Here is a 16,998-nt window from a genome sequence, read left to right on the forward strand (position 1 = left end):
ACTTAAAAAATAGGAATAAGTAGAGAATTTCCTTAAAAAGACAAACAATATCAGACTCAACATTGATAACCTTGCTGAATGTCTGATAATGACATTTAGGCATTATCACCAAAGTTAGAAACTACCCAATGGACCTTTATTGCATACCATTGTTCTCCAGCCAGCCAGACAATAAGATAAGACCTAAAGATGGGGCACCAGGTGCACTGGCTGCTGCTGTTAGTCTGGGTGGTAGCTGTCCTTCTTCTCTGACACAGAAGCTTCCTGTCTCCTGATGGACAGATCCATGAAATGCTGGCAGGTAGACTATGAGTTTGCAATTGGGCAAACTTTCTACATGCTTGGAAAAAGTTGGTAATTTCCTTTTGGTAAAGTTTCTCCATTTTGAAAAAAAAAAAGGAATAAAAGCTTATAGCTCAAAGAATTTTAAAGGATTATGTAAGGAAATGTGAGTGGCACATGTAAACAAACACAATATTCATTCCATTCCTTCATTTCAATATTTTTTTTTTATTAAACAAATTGGAGTGTGTGTTAGGCAGCTGTGTGTTACTGTGCAAAATGGTTGGGATAATAAACTTCAAAAGAGGAAAGGTATATCTGGGTTCACACTTTGGGTTGGAAGTTTCAGTCCATGGTCAGTTGGTTCCATTTGGACTTGTGGAGAGCCTGCACATAATGGCTGGTGTGAGCGAGAGAGGAAGCTTCTCACCATGGTGGCCAGGAAGCAAGAAGAGAAGGAGAAAGAAAGGAGTCTTGTGTGCTTATTCAAGGGAACACCAAAATGACCTAAGACCTCCTACATGTCTCACCTTTTAAAGTTTCCATCACCTCCCAGAAGCACCAAGCTAAAGACTATGACTTTAACACATGGGCCTTTGGGGAACATTCTGGGTCCATGCCACAGCAGTGTGGGTAGATTTTTTTTGTCCAACCACAAAGGACAAGTCTTGTTTTGTCTCCTTCCTCATCAGACCCTTTCACTTCTGATACCCTTACCTAAGCTGCTCTGAACTCAGTTTCCAAGTTAGCAAGGTGACCAGTTGCCTTGTTCACTAGCTTTACCAAACCACCAAAGTCATCACAGTGCTGTCCTGGTCTCTGAGACTTGCTGGATTCATGGAAGTAAAAGTAATAGTTGATTGATTGATGATGCCACTCTTCAGGATGCAGTCCTACTATTTTGTAATAACATTTAAATAAATGGAAAATAAATAATACCCATTGTAAATAGCATTCTCCTCTCTCCCAACAAGACTTACAGATACATAAAAGCTCCATTCTTGTGTAACTTGCCCTTCTCTGTCTCCAGAAACGAGATAATTTTATTTTTTGTACATAACATTCCCATGCATCGTTTTCTACTTTTACAACATAAGTACATACCTACATAGAATATCCAATTTTGTTTTGTGGCTGAGGATTTACATAGAAGCATATCTGTAAAGTATCCTCTTGCCATTTGCCTTCTGTTGCACATGATGCTTTTGAGAATTGCCTGGGTTTATATGTGCAGTTCTGGCTCACTCATTTTATTCACAGGGAAGCATTCCACGAGCAGACCACCATCTTCATCTCCACCTCCCAATTAAGGGACAGTTGGGTTTTGTCCACAAATACTACTGCCATTTTCCAAATGGAGAAAATTTGACAGCATGGGCATTAAATAGTAAGAAAACTTCTACTTTTCTCTTTTGCACTAAGAATGATACAGTCATTTGGATTGACTACAGTGGTTAAGTATGCCTTTTGAGATTTTTCCACAACAAACTAAATATACCTCCTAGTTATTATCACCCTGGGAAGTTAATAGAAGGTCAATTACATTATAATAGTGTAATTGGTGGAGGTTGGAAATATTCAAACATTTTTCTTTTTCTTTTCTTTTTTTTTTTTGCTGCTAAATTGAGTTGTTTGCTTTGTGAGATTTAAACTTCCAAATGAAGCCAGTTTCCTCCACTTCTCCCCTATGTCCTTGTACACACAGGAAAAGAGGTGACTTTTTTTTCCAGCCTCTTGTTTTTTGGTTCAGAAGAAAATGTTGAAGGCTTTCCAAGTATTTCAGCTATGATGAATATTATCAATAGAATTAGAACCATGATTCTCAACTGGTAGGAGGGTTCTGGCTCCTCCACCCCAAGAGAACTTTTGGAAAAATCTGAAGACACTTGGTTGCCATCCTAGGGTGGAAAGTGATTCTGGCATCAATTGGACAGATTCCAGAGATGCTCCTGAGCACCTTATAATACACAGGACAAGCCACCTCTCTCCCCACTCATTCCCAACAGAGAATCATTGGTTCCCAATGCTATTAGTGCTGAGGTTGAGAAACCCCAGATTATAGAAGCAGTGACCAAGGTTATAGCCCCCTGCTGCTCTCTCTTTTTGGAGAGACCCTGGACAGAGGCTTCCCTTGACCCTAAGCTAGACTGGGGAAATACATTCCTTCCAGGTGAGTAGAATGTTCTTTCTCACCCCCTATTCAGATACCCCTCAAGGAGGATTTCCTCTCTTACCCCTCTTATGTAAATCTCTGCCTTCTCTGAAATCTCCATCTACTCACCCATGGAGGTGTAGCATAGTTAGCTTCATTAAGCTGGAAATTTTTGTCTTTCAGAGTTCAGGGTTTTCCCTAGCCACAGATTGACCTCTAGAAAGCAGCCACCATGGGCCAATTGCGCAGAGGAGAGCAGGAAGGGCCTGTGGCTGTCCCGCCTGACACTCTGCTCAAGTCTGACTTCATTTGATTGAAACCAGCTCTCTGAGGAGATGACACTGGAGCTGGTGGCATTAATCACAACCCAGATGACCATCCAGAAATGCCTGGCGGCATGAGTCAGGAGCAGTGCAGAATGGCAAGGCACGCGCCTTGGTCTGTGCCGGGTTCTACTAGCTCATCATGTGAGCTTGGGCAAGCCCCTTTCCATGTCAGGGGTCTCGAAAAGCAGCGTGTTCTTCAGCTTCAGGCTTCAAAAACAGCCCCAAAGGAAAGCAGGAGCGCTTCTGAGGAATCACAGCCAGACATTCTAGAAACAAAATGTTCAATTTCACGATTCATATACATTTGATTTTCATTTTAAATGGCACAATCTTTCTGGAGTTTAGGATCTGTAAAGGTCTTCTAGGAGCCCTGGCTATGAGAAATGTCAGATTTCCTGACTCCAGGGTCTCTGGCTGCCATGGGCACTGAGTGCTTCTTCTTCAGTAGCCCTCTCCTTCTTCCAGACAAGCTCCTCGCCTCCACCTCCAGCCACAGCTCCAAAGCTGAGCGCTGTTGAAGCCAGCCAAGGTGATCGTTCAATGATTAAACCTTGACCTAAATCAACCAGTTGGAGGGCATTTCAAGACCTTCAAAAGTGTTATTAAGAAGTATTTGGGGGGCTGGTGTTATGGCTCAGTGGTAGAGTATTTAACCCGCATGTGCAAGGCCCTGGGTTCGATCATCAGCACCACATAAAATAAACAAACAAATAAGTAAATAAATAAATAAAGTTATTGATTTTTTTAAAAAAAGAATCCAGCCTGGAGACCCCACCTTTAAAAAAAAAAAGTTTGGGAATCAGTGACTGGTATATACAATTCTCAGCTGACTATCTTAATGATTTTGTTTTTCTGTAGGGTTTGAATGCATGCTGTAGGCAAGATGGCTGTAGTTAATATCAAGCTGGATCCCTACAGAATCTGTGTGAGAGCATATATGTTCATGTGTCTTGAGGTAAATGACCCATGTTGCCTGTCCTTTGTTATCAGAATAAATTAGTTTCATCTGTGACACAACTGATGTTCCTAGAAAGTTACACAGAGTAAGAATCAGTTTCACTGAAGTTGGAAGAATTTGCTTTCTGTTTTCTTTCTGTTTTATAGACCTGTCCACCTCCAGGCATAAGCTGGGCACGTGTAAAAAAAAAAAAAAGAAGAAGAAGTATTATGTTCCTCACTTTCTTGAACCTGGAATGATGGAACCTAGACCCCTCCAGGAGAGGCAAGAGTACTGTTTAGGGACCAGCATGAACAGCCTAAGGAGGGACCCATCTGAGCCAGTGCTCAGATGAAAAACAGTCTCAGTGGCTCTGGTTGACACCCAGATTCAGCCATGTTGAAATAGCTGTCTAAATAAAATGAGCAAGTAGTAGATATAAAACAATAGACAGAAACAAGGAGGATACGTGGGACCACCTTGTAAAGGAGTGTGATGGAAGGCTTCTCTGAAGAGACCATCTAAGAGAACAGGATTGGTGGGAAGGCTAATGAGGCTCTTGTCTTAGGGAGGATTACACCAGGCAGAATCAAGGACAATAGCCAAGGCCCTGGGATGACTTCAAATCATCAAATATGAACAAAAGCAAAAAAGAACTGTGAGCCAAGATAGATTGAATGAGAAGAGAATGTTAGGAGATGGATTTTGAGGGGTAAACAAGGACCCGATTACATAGGCCCTGTCAGACCATGGCAGAGATTGAGTTTTTCTTTGGAGGGAAATGGAATTCTTTTGAAGCAAGGACTGGTCTCATCCAGCCTTGATCTCCTTTTGTTTTTTCCTGACTGACTGCTTTGTGCTGTAGAGATAATGGGCTGGGACCGGCCAGGCTGGTAGCAGGCAGGCCAGCGGGCACAAGGGACATGATGGCAGCAACAGGAAGGACACCGAGAAGAGTGTGGGTACCCCCCCCCAAGGCAGGGAGTATCAAAATCTGGAATTCAGGAGAACTCTGGGGCTTGCTGGAAGACTTGGGAACATCTGGAGGCCCAGAATAGAATTTCTAAAGCAAGAACAAATTAGGAAGTGGCTTTGAATATTTCAACTCATGGAGCTCTTTTGGCAGCAAACAACTTCAGACAATGGGGCTGCTGGTCTTCAAAGAGAGAGAGGAAATCCTTCATTCACCTCCAGTTGGGTCCCTTGGGGGAAGAGCCAATGTCGCAGTCTCTCCTGCCCAGGGCAACTCTGACAGCACAGAGCTAGAGACACGCCAGTAAGACTCCATGTGTTTAACGTTTGATGTGAATGGAGCCCTAAAATTTTACCGCCTTCTATAAACATTTATTGTTTTTCTGGGTTTCCGACACTGAGCAGAAAGTACCATGCTCTGGGGCATATTCTGTGAAGTACGGCATAGTGGAGACAGGAAGCATTAAGTACAAGAGCCTCAGAGTGTGGGTCCTGAGAAAGAGGCAGGTGGGAAGCAGAGGGAGCATGGTCCCTGCACCTGTGTCCACCCACAGCCACCAGAGCTGGGGCTGTTCCCACTGCAACTTCCTGGTCAGTCTCCAACTTTCCAGGGGCTGCTTCATACACATTCTGGCAACACATTTCACTTCTTTTATCACACGACTCAAACCTTATTACTTGTTCATTGTATTGCTGCTAGGATTTAGATTTTTATAACCATTTTCTCAAATGCTGGGCACTTTATAAATGTATGACTTTTATTGCAAATCAATAAATTTTATCCACCTATTTCTCACCAAGGGACATATTTTACTGAATAAACTATGCTATTATTTTTAACTTTTTAATGCAGAGGAAATTTTATATATATATATATATATATATATATATATATATATATATATATATATATATATATATATCTCCCTCTTAGGGCAAAGCAGGAATGAAAAGACAGAGAAAAAGGATGAAGAGTTTAAGAATAAAATAGAAAGAGTTCTATGTACAAAGCTTGGCTTTTCTCCAGCGCTGCGTCAGGTTATATGAACCAGCAGGGTTTCTTTTTATTCAAACATTATTGAAATTGTGGTTAAATTAGTAACTGGGATGACGTTTTCGTCTCCATTGGTCTCCATGGGGGACTTCTGGAATGTAGACATGTTGGTTGTCACAAACAGGGAGGAAGTGTTGTTGGCATCCAGAGGGTAGAAGGCAGGGCTGCTCTGGATATCCTGCCATTCACAGAATGCCCCACAGCAGGCGGCAACCCAGCCCACAGTGGTATCAGAGCCAAGATTCAGAAACACTGGTTTGGGAACAGGACTCAATGACTTTGCCCTTGCCCATGCCAAGCCAGTCTCTCAAAACATGGTTTTAGCCAGGTGCGGTGGTGCACACCTGAAGTCCCAGCAGCTTGGGAGGCTGAGGCAGGAGGATCACAAGTTCAAAGTCAGCCACAGCAACTTGGTGAGGTCCTAAGAAACTTAGAGAAACCCTGTCTCTAAATAAAAAATAAAAAGGGCCAGAGATATAGCTCAGTGGTTAAGTGCCCCTGGGTTCAATTCCTGATTCGAAGCAGAAGAATAAGAAGAAGGAGAAGGAGAAAAAAAAAACACATTGTTTTAAAAATTTTCATTTATTTCCATTTTTAATTTAAAATACATGACTCAAGATGCAGCTTTGATGGAGTTTCAAAGAAGCTAATAACAATATCTAGCCTTTGGGGAAAATTAATAACCTAGTAACATTGATTTATCAAAATGTCAATGAATGGTTCAACCCTATAGTTTATAAACTGATTAGGGAACTCAACTTTAGCCTAGAAGAGTCTCATGAGCCATACACTGGGGCAAAATTGTTGCTGAGGGATGTATTTAGCATTGGTCTCTTCATAAACAAATAGTCAGATGATTGACCAGCCATGATGTTGTGAGATTAGTCAATAGAATTGAAAAGAGTTAACCTATATACTATTTTAAAATTGCAAATGCTCCAGTTTTATTCACTTTGGCTTTGCACCCACATATGATTTTAAGAAAATTAGCTACTACTTATATTCTAAAATTATGTGTACTATTGGGTTGTATTTATTTAGTAATGCATAGCCCTTCTGCTGATTTCGGAAAGTAAGAGTTTGCTTAGAGCAGAGATTAGAAGATCATACTCTTCAAAGTTCCTTAAATACAAAATAGGAGCTCTAGAGGGACTAGAGGCATAAACATAGAAATCAGCATGACCTAATGTGCTGGCTGAGCATCCCCGAGATCTGCGGAGCATGTGGACGGGGTCTTGACTATATGTTCCCCTCAAGCAACTATTAATAGTCATAAGAAACTGATAATTGCTAACATTTACTGGGAAATGATTATGTCCTAAATGCTTTAATTGCATTGCATTATTAAAGCATCCTAACAGCCTTTGGAGGCCAAAACTATGCCATCTCTACCTCAAAATCAACGGATACAGAGCTCACTCAGCCAGGTTGACAACTGACTCCAGGTCACAGAGCCGCCATGAAGCAGAACCAGGACCTGCTCAAGCTGGAGCCCCTCACCAATCTGCTGTGTGTGAACGTCTCTGTGATGACTAGACACTCAGATCTGAAATGCGTTGCTGAGCATAGAGCACCCTCTCTGTCACTATGACCTTCCTCAAGGTGTTGCAAAGCAAGGCACCGTACAAAGTTTTAACTTTATAAAGACTGAGAATCGTGATAATAAATCTCTCCTTGCATTTATTTGTGTGTCTCAATTATTCATGCAGTGTTGGAGATGGTTGATGAGGTCTTCAACTCATACAAGCACATTCAGTAGCTTAATCATCGATCATGAGACAACACATGGAGTTCTACCTTTGTCTCTAGCTTTAACTTTCTACTTCAATTAATACCATTTCAGACATATTACTGTGCCTATTAAAAAATAAGTAATTGTTTTTTGCAGAGCTGTGTAATTTAATTGAAGCAGGATATGTGTCTCCTTCAAAGACTAATTAGGTCTTCAGCCATTCTTCTGTGTGATGAGAATATTAGTACTCCAAATAGCAAAAATTCATCAGCAGAGCTAGCAGCCAGGGAAGCAGTGGAAAGCACCCGTGGTTCTTAGGTGCTGGATCCTGGCAAGGGAAGGGCAGTTGTGAATGCTATATAGAATGTCTAATCAATAACATTTTTGTTTAACAATGTTTCATAAATAGTTTTTGTTGTTGTTGTTATTTTTGTTTCTGCAGTACGGGGATCAAACTCAAGGCCTCACCCAGGCTATATAGGCTCTCTGCCACTGAGCTTTTTATTTTGAGACAGGGTCTTGCTAAATTGGCCAAGTTGGCCTTGAACTTGTGATCCTCCAGCCTCATCCTCTGGAGTAGCTGGGATTAAAGATGTGTGCCACTGTGCCCAGCTCCATAATTAGTTTCCCATGAGTTTAGAATTATTTTGTAATAGGATTATGAGTGATTGTGTGGTCTCAATATATTTATTAGCCATTTAACCAACCTCCCATTGTTAGGCTTTTAATTTTCTTATTGTTTGCTACCATATATAATATAATATTAAATCTTTAAATATGTTCACACAAACAATTCTATCATTGAAAATAAACTCTTTGAAAAATGAAATTTCTAGATCAAAGAGTATGTAAAGTTTCATTTTAGAAACACGCCAACAGGTCTCTTTCTACAAATATTATAATGCTCAATCCCTGCCATGAAGAATTTGAAGGTGTATGGTTCTTTATAATCTCATCAACACTGAATATTATATTTATCTCTGCGGGGGGAAAGGAAAATTGGTTCATCATAGCATCATTCACAACAGCCCAAATCAGACAAACAAGACAAGTACTCTAAATACTTGACAATGGGAAATTGATTATATTAATTGTGGAATATTTGAGCAACTTAATTTAACTTGATACATTTGAGACAGATGTGTCCTTGAGTATTGTTCTGTTTTACAGAGATGTCTTTCAAGATCCAAACAAGTGTCTGTTCAAAGTGCCAAGTAGATATACCGCTGGTGGCCCTGGGATGAGTATAGGTGGGACATGTACATAGAATTACATAAAGTTAAATCAATTAATGATAAATTTGACTGCTTTCAAAATTCACTTTTAATTTCACTGAGATGTTAATTTTAACTCTTTTCTAATGTCAACTAATCTCTCTCTTGATCCAAAAGAGAAGGGTTACTAATAACTATTTAATTTTAATAGTAAATATATTAGTTAAAACTTACACTGCACTTTATTATATGCCAGACATCGTTCTGAGTACTTTACATTTATTGACACATTTAATCTTTGCCACCATGCCAAACAGCCTCCAGAAATTTAATACTATTGTTTTCTTTTATTGTAATTCTTTGTGCTGTTACATTCTCCATACAGCAACTGATATTTCAATTTGGTTTTTCAAAACACATATTTCTATTTTAAAATAGGAGGATTCAGTGAAAAGAACATCAACTAAATAACAGCATATAATTATTTGAAAGATCATGAAAGTAATTAGCAAGAGACAGAGATTTGAGGGCCACTGATCAAGCATGGTGCTAGTCAAAATGTCAGATGCACTCAACCCACCTGAGGAGCTCACTCAAATGTAACTTCCAGCCCAGGAGGTCTGGGGAGGGCCAAGAGTGTGCACTTCTAACTAGCTCCTGGTGGTGCTGTGTGGCTCTTCTGTGAACTGGCTACCTTCCAAAGGATTCATCAAGTGAAGAACACTGGAGAGAATGGATGAATCTTGGCTGCAACATCCATTGCATATACTGTCAACTCATTTCCCAATTGTGATGAAATAAAATATGCACCAATGATATATCTGAATAAACTCCTGGGACTCCCATGTCTTTCTTCTGGTAGTGAATCAGGAAAATTTGAAACCGATTAAAGAAGTAACTCCAAACACAATTCTACAAACAATGCGACTGATATCTGCTCTAAGCAATGAATGAGAGGTTTCCTCCAGCAGGAACCTGTAACGTACAATTCCAAGGAAGGCAATGGAATCTGACCCACTACCCTCTTTAAGGACTGAGTCAGGGCAGCCTTCTCTTAATTACCTCTTAATCTTATCTTTTAATTTCTAACTCTCCTTATTGGATGACTTCTGATTGTAATAAAAACTCTCACCTTTCTGCTGGAGCGGGAGACCCATTCATCTCATCAGCTCTGAACCTGTCAGCTAAAACAAGGTGAAGGAGCCTGACATTACAGTGCTTGCTACAGTAAAAGTCAAGCAGCTATTCATGTTCCGCAGCTGCCACGTCTCCTTTATAAAATATTCATTCACGTTATGTCATTCTTTATTCGGCTGCCAAAAGTGAAACAGCTGAGGAACCTTCCAGTCATCAGAATGCCATTGTAGCTGCACAGGCACATGCCAACGCATCGGCAATTAATTTGGAGTGTGGATGAGACAAAGGCCCTGAACCTCTGTCGACAGCTTTAAACATGATTGGGAGAAAGTTGCCTAGCAGCACCGTCCAACGTGGTTGGCTTATGTTCATCCACAGTTTTGAGAATGAGACTCTACATATTGGTAGGAAGCATTTATTCTACTGTGAAATACGTAGAATTTAACATCTTCACCATTTTTAAGTGTACTGGTCAGTAAGAAGTCAGTACACTCTCATTGTTCAGCCAGTATCACCCTCATAGAGCTCCTGGTCAGGAAACAACCCCCATCCCTGACTCCTCCTGGCCCCTGGCAGCCACCATTTTTCTTTGCGTTTATGAATTTGCATAAACATAAATGGGATCCTTCCCTGTCTGACTTGTTTCACTCAGCACAACATCCTCAGTGTCCCTCTATGATGTTTCATGTGCTGGAATTCATATCCTTGGGAAGATCCATTGTATGCAGATGTGACATTTAGTTTGTCAGTTGATGGACATTTGGGTTGCACCCATCCCTGACTATTACAGATAATGCTGCTATGAATGTGGATGTGTGAATGTCCCAAGAAAACCCTATTTCCAATACTTTTGGAAATACTTTCCAATACTTTTTGAGCAACCCCCATATTCTTACCATGGTGGCTGAACCATTTTACAATCCCACTCACAGGGGAGTCCATTTTTCTATACATTCATGAACATTATTATTTTTTTTTAGAATAACAATTCTAATGAGCATGAGGAGGCAGTTCCACGTAGAGAAAGGAATATTTTTTAAAAGAAGTAAAACCTAACGAGACTGTACAGAACTGAGCCGAGGGTCAAGCCAGGGTCACGAGGCACAGAGGGCATGGAGCTGGCCTGGAGACCTTCAGGTCCAGCACAGAGGTTCACAAGAAAACAGAAGCTGAAGCTCTCTCGGCTGGTAACCTTTGGTAATCACACCCACCCATTTGGGCCTGGCCTTGACTCCTGCAGGTAGTCATCACTGCCAGAGGATTTTGGGGTCAGCAAAGAAAACAATTAAAGATACCCTAGCAGCAGGTGGAAGAGAAACATCACAATTTTCAAAGCATCGTGTCTATCATTACTACTTCTGAGAGTTTCCCATGTCATCTGAGCAACTCAACAAAAGAAAATCCTCTCTAACTCTTCCTTCAAGCTCCACGGACTGTAAACACACTGCTCTCTTGGTTCCAAGTGGAAAAATGAATGAAGATAATCATGAATTAAAACTGTGTTTATTAGTTATTGATGGGGTAATACTACACAACACACACACACACACACACACACACACACACAAATTCATCGGCTAAGGAGAAAACCTTTCTTGTTATGAATAAGACTTAGGCCAGCTGGGGCATAGCTTCTCTTGGCTGGGTGGTCTTGCTTCAGTCTGTCACCTCTGGAGTGAACCAAAGTATATTTACCTTTGGGTGACTCTGTCCCTCTTGGCTGAGTGGTCTGGTGCTGCAGTCCGGCTGCAGCAAAATAACCGGGGGGGGGGGGGGGGGGGGGGGGGGGGGGGACGAACAACTTGTGTACATTGATATAGCAGGAGTGGGAGCCGGTTATTGTAGGACAGGAGGGGTATATATACATTTTACCCAGCTTATCTTAATTAATATAAACTAGATACAGCAGTCAACCAATAAGGAATCTCCACACTTAATGGCTCGCTGGCGTTACTTCACAAACCACTCCCTCTGGCAAAATGCCAGGCGCCATCCTGACTTGTTTACAGACTCTAACAATCTGGCTTGGGCATGCATGCAAGTCCAGCTCAGCAAAGGGAGGGCAAAACAAAGGGAAAGCAGAGGGCATGGGAAAGAGTGAAGAGCAGGGGCCACTCAGGCAGTGACCTCAGAAACAACCTACTTCTTGGTCTTTCTGGGGTGACTTCACCGAGGAAATTGAAATGCTAACTGCATGGTTCATGAATTCTGGGCCCTGAGGAGTAGGGGTGTTCCAACTTCCTCAGTTGCAGGTGTTGCCCTCTTCTGTTGACAGTCTCCTTTTTCTATCACTGCAAAACTGCCACCTTTCTCAAATTAAGATAATTTACTGCCTTGATAGAATTGAAAAATCTTAAACTTTGAGACAGTGTGTAGAGGAGTAAATACATCACTTCTTCTTTCTGGAAGATCTTTTCCTGGGAACCACGTGCTGTGTGCTCACTGAGGTTCAAATTTCTCTCTGTAGCTCTGAGAATCATGAACAGCAGCCTCTGGTCATCTGCAACTGCACAGGAATCTCCTAAATGGCCAACTAGTCAGCTAAGATGTATGGAGAAGCCCATGTGAAACACATTTTCCATACAGAATGTGCACCCTTGGAACGATACAAACGGATTCTCCCACTTGCCCCGTCTTGGGATATGTGCATAAAATGTGCTGGTTTTGCAGAACAATTTAAATTAATAGGTGTGACCTTCCCGTGACTTGCCCTGCGTTCTCATAAACTTGCTCTGTTTGCTAACAATGCTCCAGTGAGAGGCACTCAGAAAGTTTCCAACACGAAAACCCACCAATTTGGCATTGTCTTCTAATTCTAGGAGTCTATTAAAAATAAAATAAAGCCCAGGACTGTAACTTACTAGGGTGCCCTTGTGTTTTGGTAGTGTTTCAAAACTGATTCATCAAATATATTCTGGAATCAAGGTCTCCTTTGATTGCAAAACCAAATTTTTGGGATGGTGTTATTAAACACTGAACAATGCCCTGACAAATTGTTGATGGAGACTTCCCACAGACCCAGCTGTGCGAACAGCATTGCCAGTGGGGAAATGAGAATGTTTTTTGATGCCTTATGGAGCCCAAGCTGCAAAACTAATACTTCTCTGTTCATTTCTTTCTATTTTTCCTGGTTGTGCGTGATATTGCAGGCGCAGCAGCGGGAACTTGACAGGAAGGGGATATTTAAAACCCAGACAAAATGGCTCTGTCCTCTCTGGCATGTCAATTCGTTTGTGAGAATCTGTCAGCCCCTGGCATCAGCCCTCATCTTTGGTGCACAGTTTTGTTTACACTTCCTAAAATAAAGCTAATATACTTGGTACGCAGCATATTAAATTCTGCAAATGGCCCGCTGACTGAACGGTAATATCTGGTGAAGTGTCCCCCGTGCAAGCTGCCTGCCTTCAGAGATGCTCTCCGTTCTCTTTATTCACCCATCCAATAGTTTGCAGCCACCATGCAGATAGTGGGGACTCGGAGCAAAAAATGAAAAGACTGATGGCTACTGATGCCCACTTGCGTTCTGCAGCCTCCTGGGAAATGGCAGACTGTGGATGCTTTGCTCTTACCTGGCATCGAAGGCCTCTGCTTCCATCTGCACCACTTCTGTGGCCACCACATGCCATGTCCTGCTCTGTGGAAGGAGTGGAGGGCGGCAGCCAGGATCGTGCTGGTGTCACACTAAGTCCTGCTTCACACGGCAACTCTGCTCCCATGGGCTGTGGCTGATTTGAGAAAGTCATTCAGCATCTCATCATCTTCGTCTTTTAAATAAAGACAAAAATAACAGAAATTTAATCTGACTCTTGCGAGGAATAAATGCATTAATATATGCATGACCAGCCTGTGGATCAGAAATCAACATGGCCATAATCAAAATCCAATTTTAGTTTTTCCTCTTGTCCTTCTCAAATGTATTCACTGGGTGTCATCTTCCCTCGCTCAGTATTAAGAGGAAGCTCAGCTCCTGTTTCCAAGATGATCAAGAGTTATCCGGGGATAGAGCAAGACAGTGATGGGCCAGTGCTCTGTCTCCCAACTGCAAGGCTTCCATTTCCAAGTTCCATGGCTCCTCCTGGGGCATCCTCACTAAACCTGGGGGACAGAGGGACCTCTACTCTTCTCAGGAAAGTCCCTCTATGTACCTTGCCCCTGTTTGCAATGTTTAGCTGGGAGAAGAGGCTCAAGAGGTAGGGAGTTCCCAGAACAGTGAAAATCTTACAGTATCTGGGTCCCCTCTGATGGCCTACAGAAATCTGGAAAAAAGCTCCAAGCAGAAAAGTCTCTTGTCTGTCATTAGGACCGTGAGGGACTCCATCCTGAAGCCTGGGTCCCCATGACTGAAGTCCTCAGCACCTCCCAGGGAGCCCCTCTTCCAGGCAGACCTGCCCACTCCTCCGCAGCCTTCACCCTCCTTTGTTTCCCCAGGTCAAGGCCCCTTGGCTCCTCTCACTTCCTTGTCTTGGAACTTTCTCCCAATTCCTCCAATGTAACCACATCCTTCTGAATTTTCAAGGCCCATAATCTTTGCAATTTAAACATAATGCTACACGTCTAGTAATGTGGTAAAAATCTGATATCAATCATCTATTCATTGGACTATCATATTAAACAATTGAAAGTAACCAAAAGGCTCCTGCTTCAAGGCACTTACATTGTCCTTGAGGAAAGAGAAAAAAAAAATGTGATTTGAACACAAGGCTAGGAAAACAGGACAAAGAAAGCAAGGGGTGGGGCATCTAGCCAGAAACCAGCAGGACATGCCTAACAGGTTAGAGAGAGAGGCCTAGGGAAAGTCTTCTTAGAGGAGCAACATCTGGTTGAATCTCCAAGGATAGAGAACAGTCGGCCAGTTAAAATGGAGAAACAGATTCCAGTCAACGGGGGTTGCACTGGGAATTAATCTCAAATTAACACATAATATTTCAAACTTCTATAGATTTTTTTTTCTTCAGGTTTTTTATTTCATTCTTTACCAACATCTATAAATAATCAGGTGTTCTTCAAAGAGAATTATAATAAAACTTGTATCTTGCTAAGAGAGATGTCATTGACTGCACTTGGGTTTTTTTGTTTTGTTTTGTTTTGTTTTTGAGGGGTGGTGAGGTACTGTGGATTGAATCCAAGAGTACTTTGTCAGAGCTACATCCTCAGCCCCTTTTAAAAACTTTTTTATTTTGAGACGGGTCTCACTAAATTGCTCAGGACCTCACTAAGCTGCTGAAGTTGGCCTTGAACTTGAGATCTTCCTGTCTAAGTCTCTTAAATCATTGGGATCATTGGTGTGAGCCACCTCATTCGGCTTGGAAAGAATTCTATAAGTAGTTGCTCAAATTGCTCAATTTGTGTAATCAAAGGACAATAATTAAAAGTATAAGAATTTAATGTTTTATTCTGCATCCTTATGGCCAGGATTAGGGTCCATTTACCTCACCATTATGTATCCCCAGAATCTAGCACTGTGACTGAGCTATGGTTGACACTTAGAAACATCACATGATGAGCAGATTATGCTAAGTGAAGTTAGCCAATCCCTAAAAAACAAATGCCAAATGTCTTCTCTGATATAAGGGAGGTGACTCAAAACAGAGTAGGGAGGAAGAGCATGAGAAGAAGATTACCATTAAACAGGGAAAAGAGGTGGGAGGGAATGGGAGGGAGAAGGGGAATTGCACGGAAGATGGAAGGAGACCTTCATCGTTATTCAATATACATATATGACGGTGTGAGGGGGAAGGAAAAAAAAGAGAGAGAGAGAAATGTGTCACAGTAGATTGGGTAGAGAGAGGTGATGGGAGGGGAGGGAAGGGAGGGGGGATAGGGAGGGCAGCAGAATACAACAGACACTAGTATTGCTGAATGTATATATGTGGCTGTATAACCAATGTGATCCTGCAATCCGTACACGTGGAAAAATGAGAATTCACACCCTATTTGTATCAAATGTATGATATGTCAAGATCATTGCATTGTCTTGAGCAACTAATAAAAAATAAAAAATTAAAAAAGAAACATCACATGATTGAATTAGTCATAATAAATAATCTTGAGCCCTAGATTACTATAGCTAATGGGTTGAAAATTCTGAAGCTCAACAATACCTGTCTTTGTCTTCTTGAGAACTCAACAATACCAATTTCCAGCCTCATAAGAATTAGGATGTTGTAATGTGACTGAGCTGTGGTCAATCGACTATGAACAAAATGGTAAGCATGATCTCCAGAATTAAACCAAACATGTCTCCTTTGCATAATCTTCTCCTGTTTCACACTGCAGGTCCACAGAGGCCACAAGTTGAAGAGGGTGGTGATTCCAACTGGGAGGACCCTGGCTCTCTAAATAACCAAGAGGCCATAGCAGGTCTTCCCTGTCACTGAAGAAGCCACTGGAGAAAAGTGGAGAATGCTTACACTGGAGACGATCAGCACACAAATGACTTTTAATGACATCATTATTTTAATGAGTGATAATTAATATTTTTATGGCAAGTTTATTTATAGAGGTGAAATGAAATTTTCTTATTGAAGGCATTCAACTGAGATGAATTGACTTAAAAATATTAAATAAACAATATGTAGACATTAATATGGATGTAGATATGATGAAATAAAAGTCAGGGACAGAATTTCAGGAAACACTGCATCATTGGCTACATGAGGCTCTGATTCCTGAGATCGTATACCCATGAGTAGGCAGAGAACGGCTCCTTCACAGGGAAGGTAAATCTGTCAGGGTACAGGGAGGAAAGCAGGAACCATACAAGGTATTTCAACACAAAGAAGTTAACATGGGGAATTAGCCTAGGGACATTACAGTGATAGTGACTGAACCCTTAGCAAGTAGGAGATGCAGCTGCCCCTCCTGGGATTGAGGGAGCCAGGGAAAAAATGGAGTTATAGGGGTGTAGAACCTTGGAGGAGCAGCCTGCAGAGCTGGGCCCCAGCCCTGAGAGGCAGGACTGGCTGATCCTAGAGCCTTAAAACAGCAGACACTTTATCACCTGAGTCGTCTTTCCCACCAACACGCTATGTTTGCTCTCTTAATTTTAAAATGTTTACTAATATACTCTCTTACTTTTAAAAACACATCTATGGTTTACAAATAATTATCCCAGAGTCTAAATTTTTTTATAGCAGAGGAAAGTGTGATCCTAGGAGGTAGAATCTGCACGAGGTACCTTGAAGGCAGTGGA

This window comes from Spermophilus citellus (genome assembly GCF_964194105.1).
Source record: "Spermophilus citellus genome assembly, chromosome: 4".
NCBI lineage: Eukaryota > Metazoa > Chordata > Mammalia > Rodentia > Sciuridae > Spermophilus > Spermophilus citellus.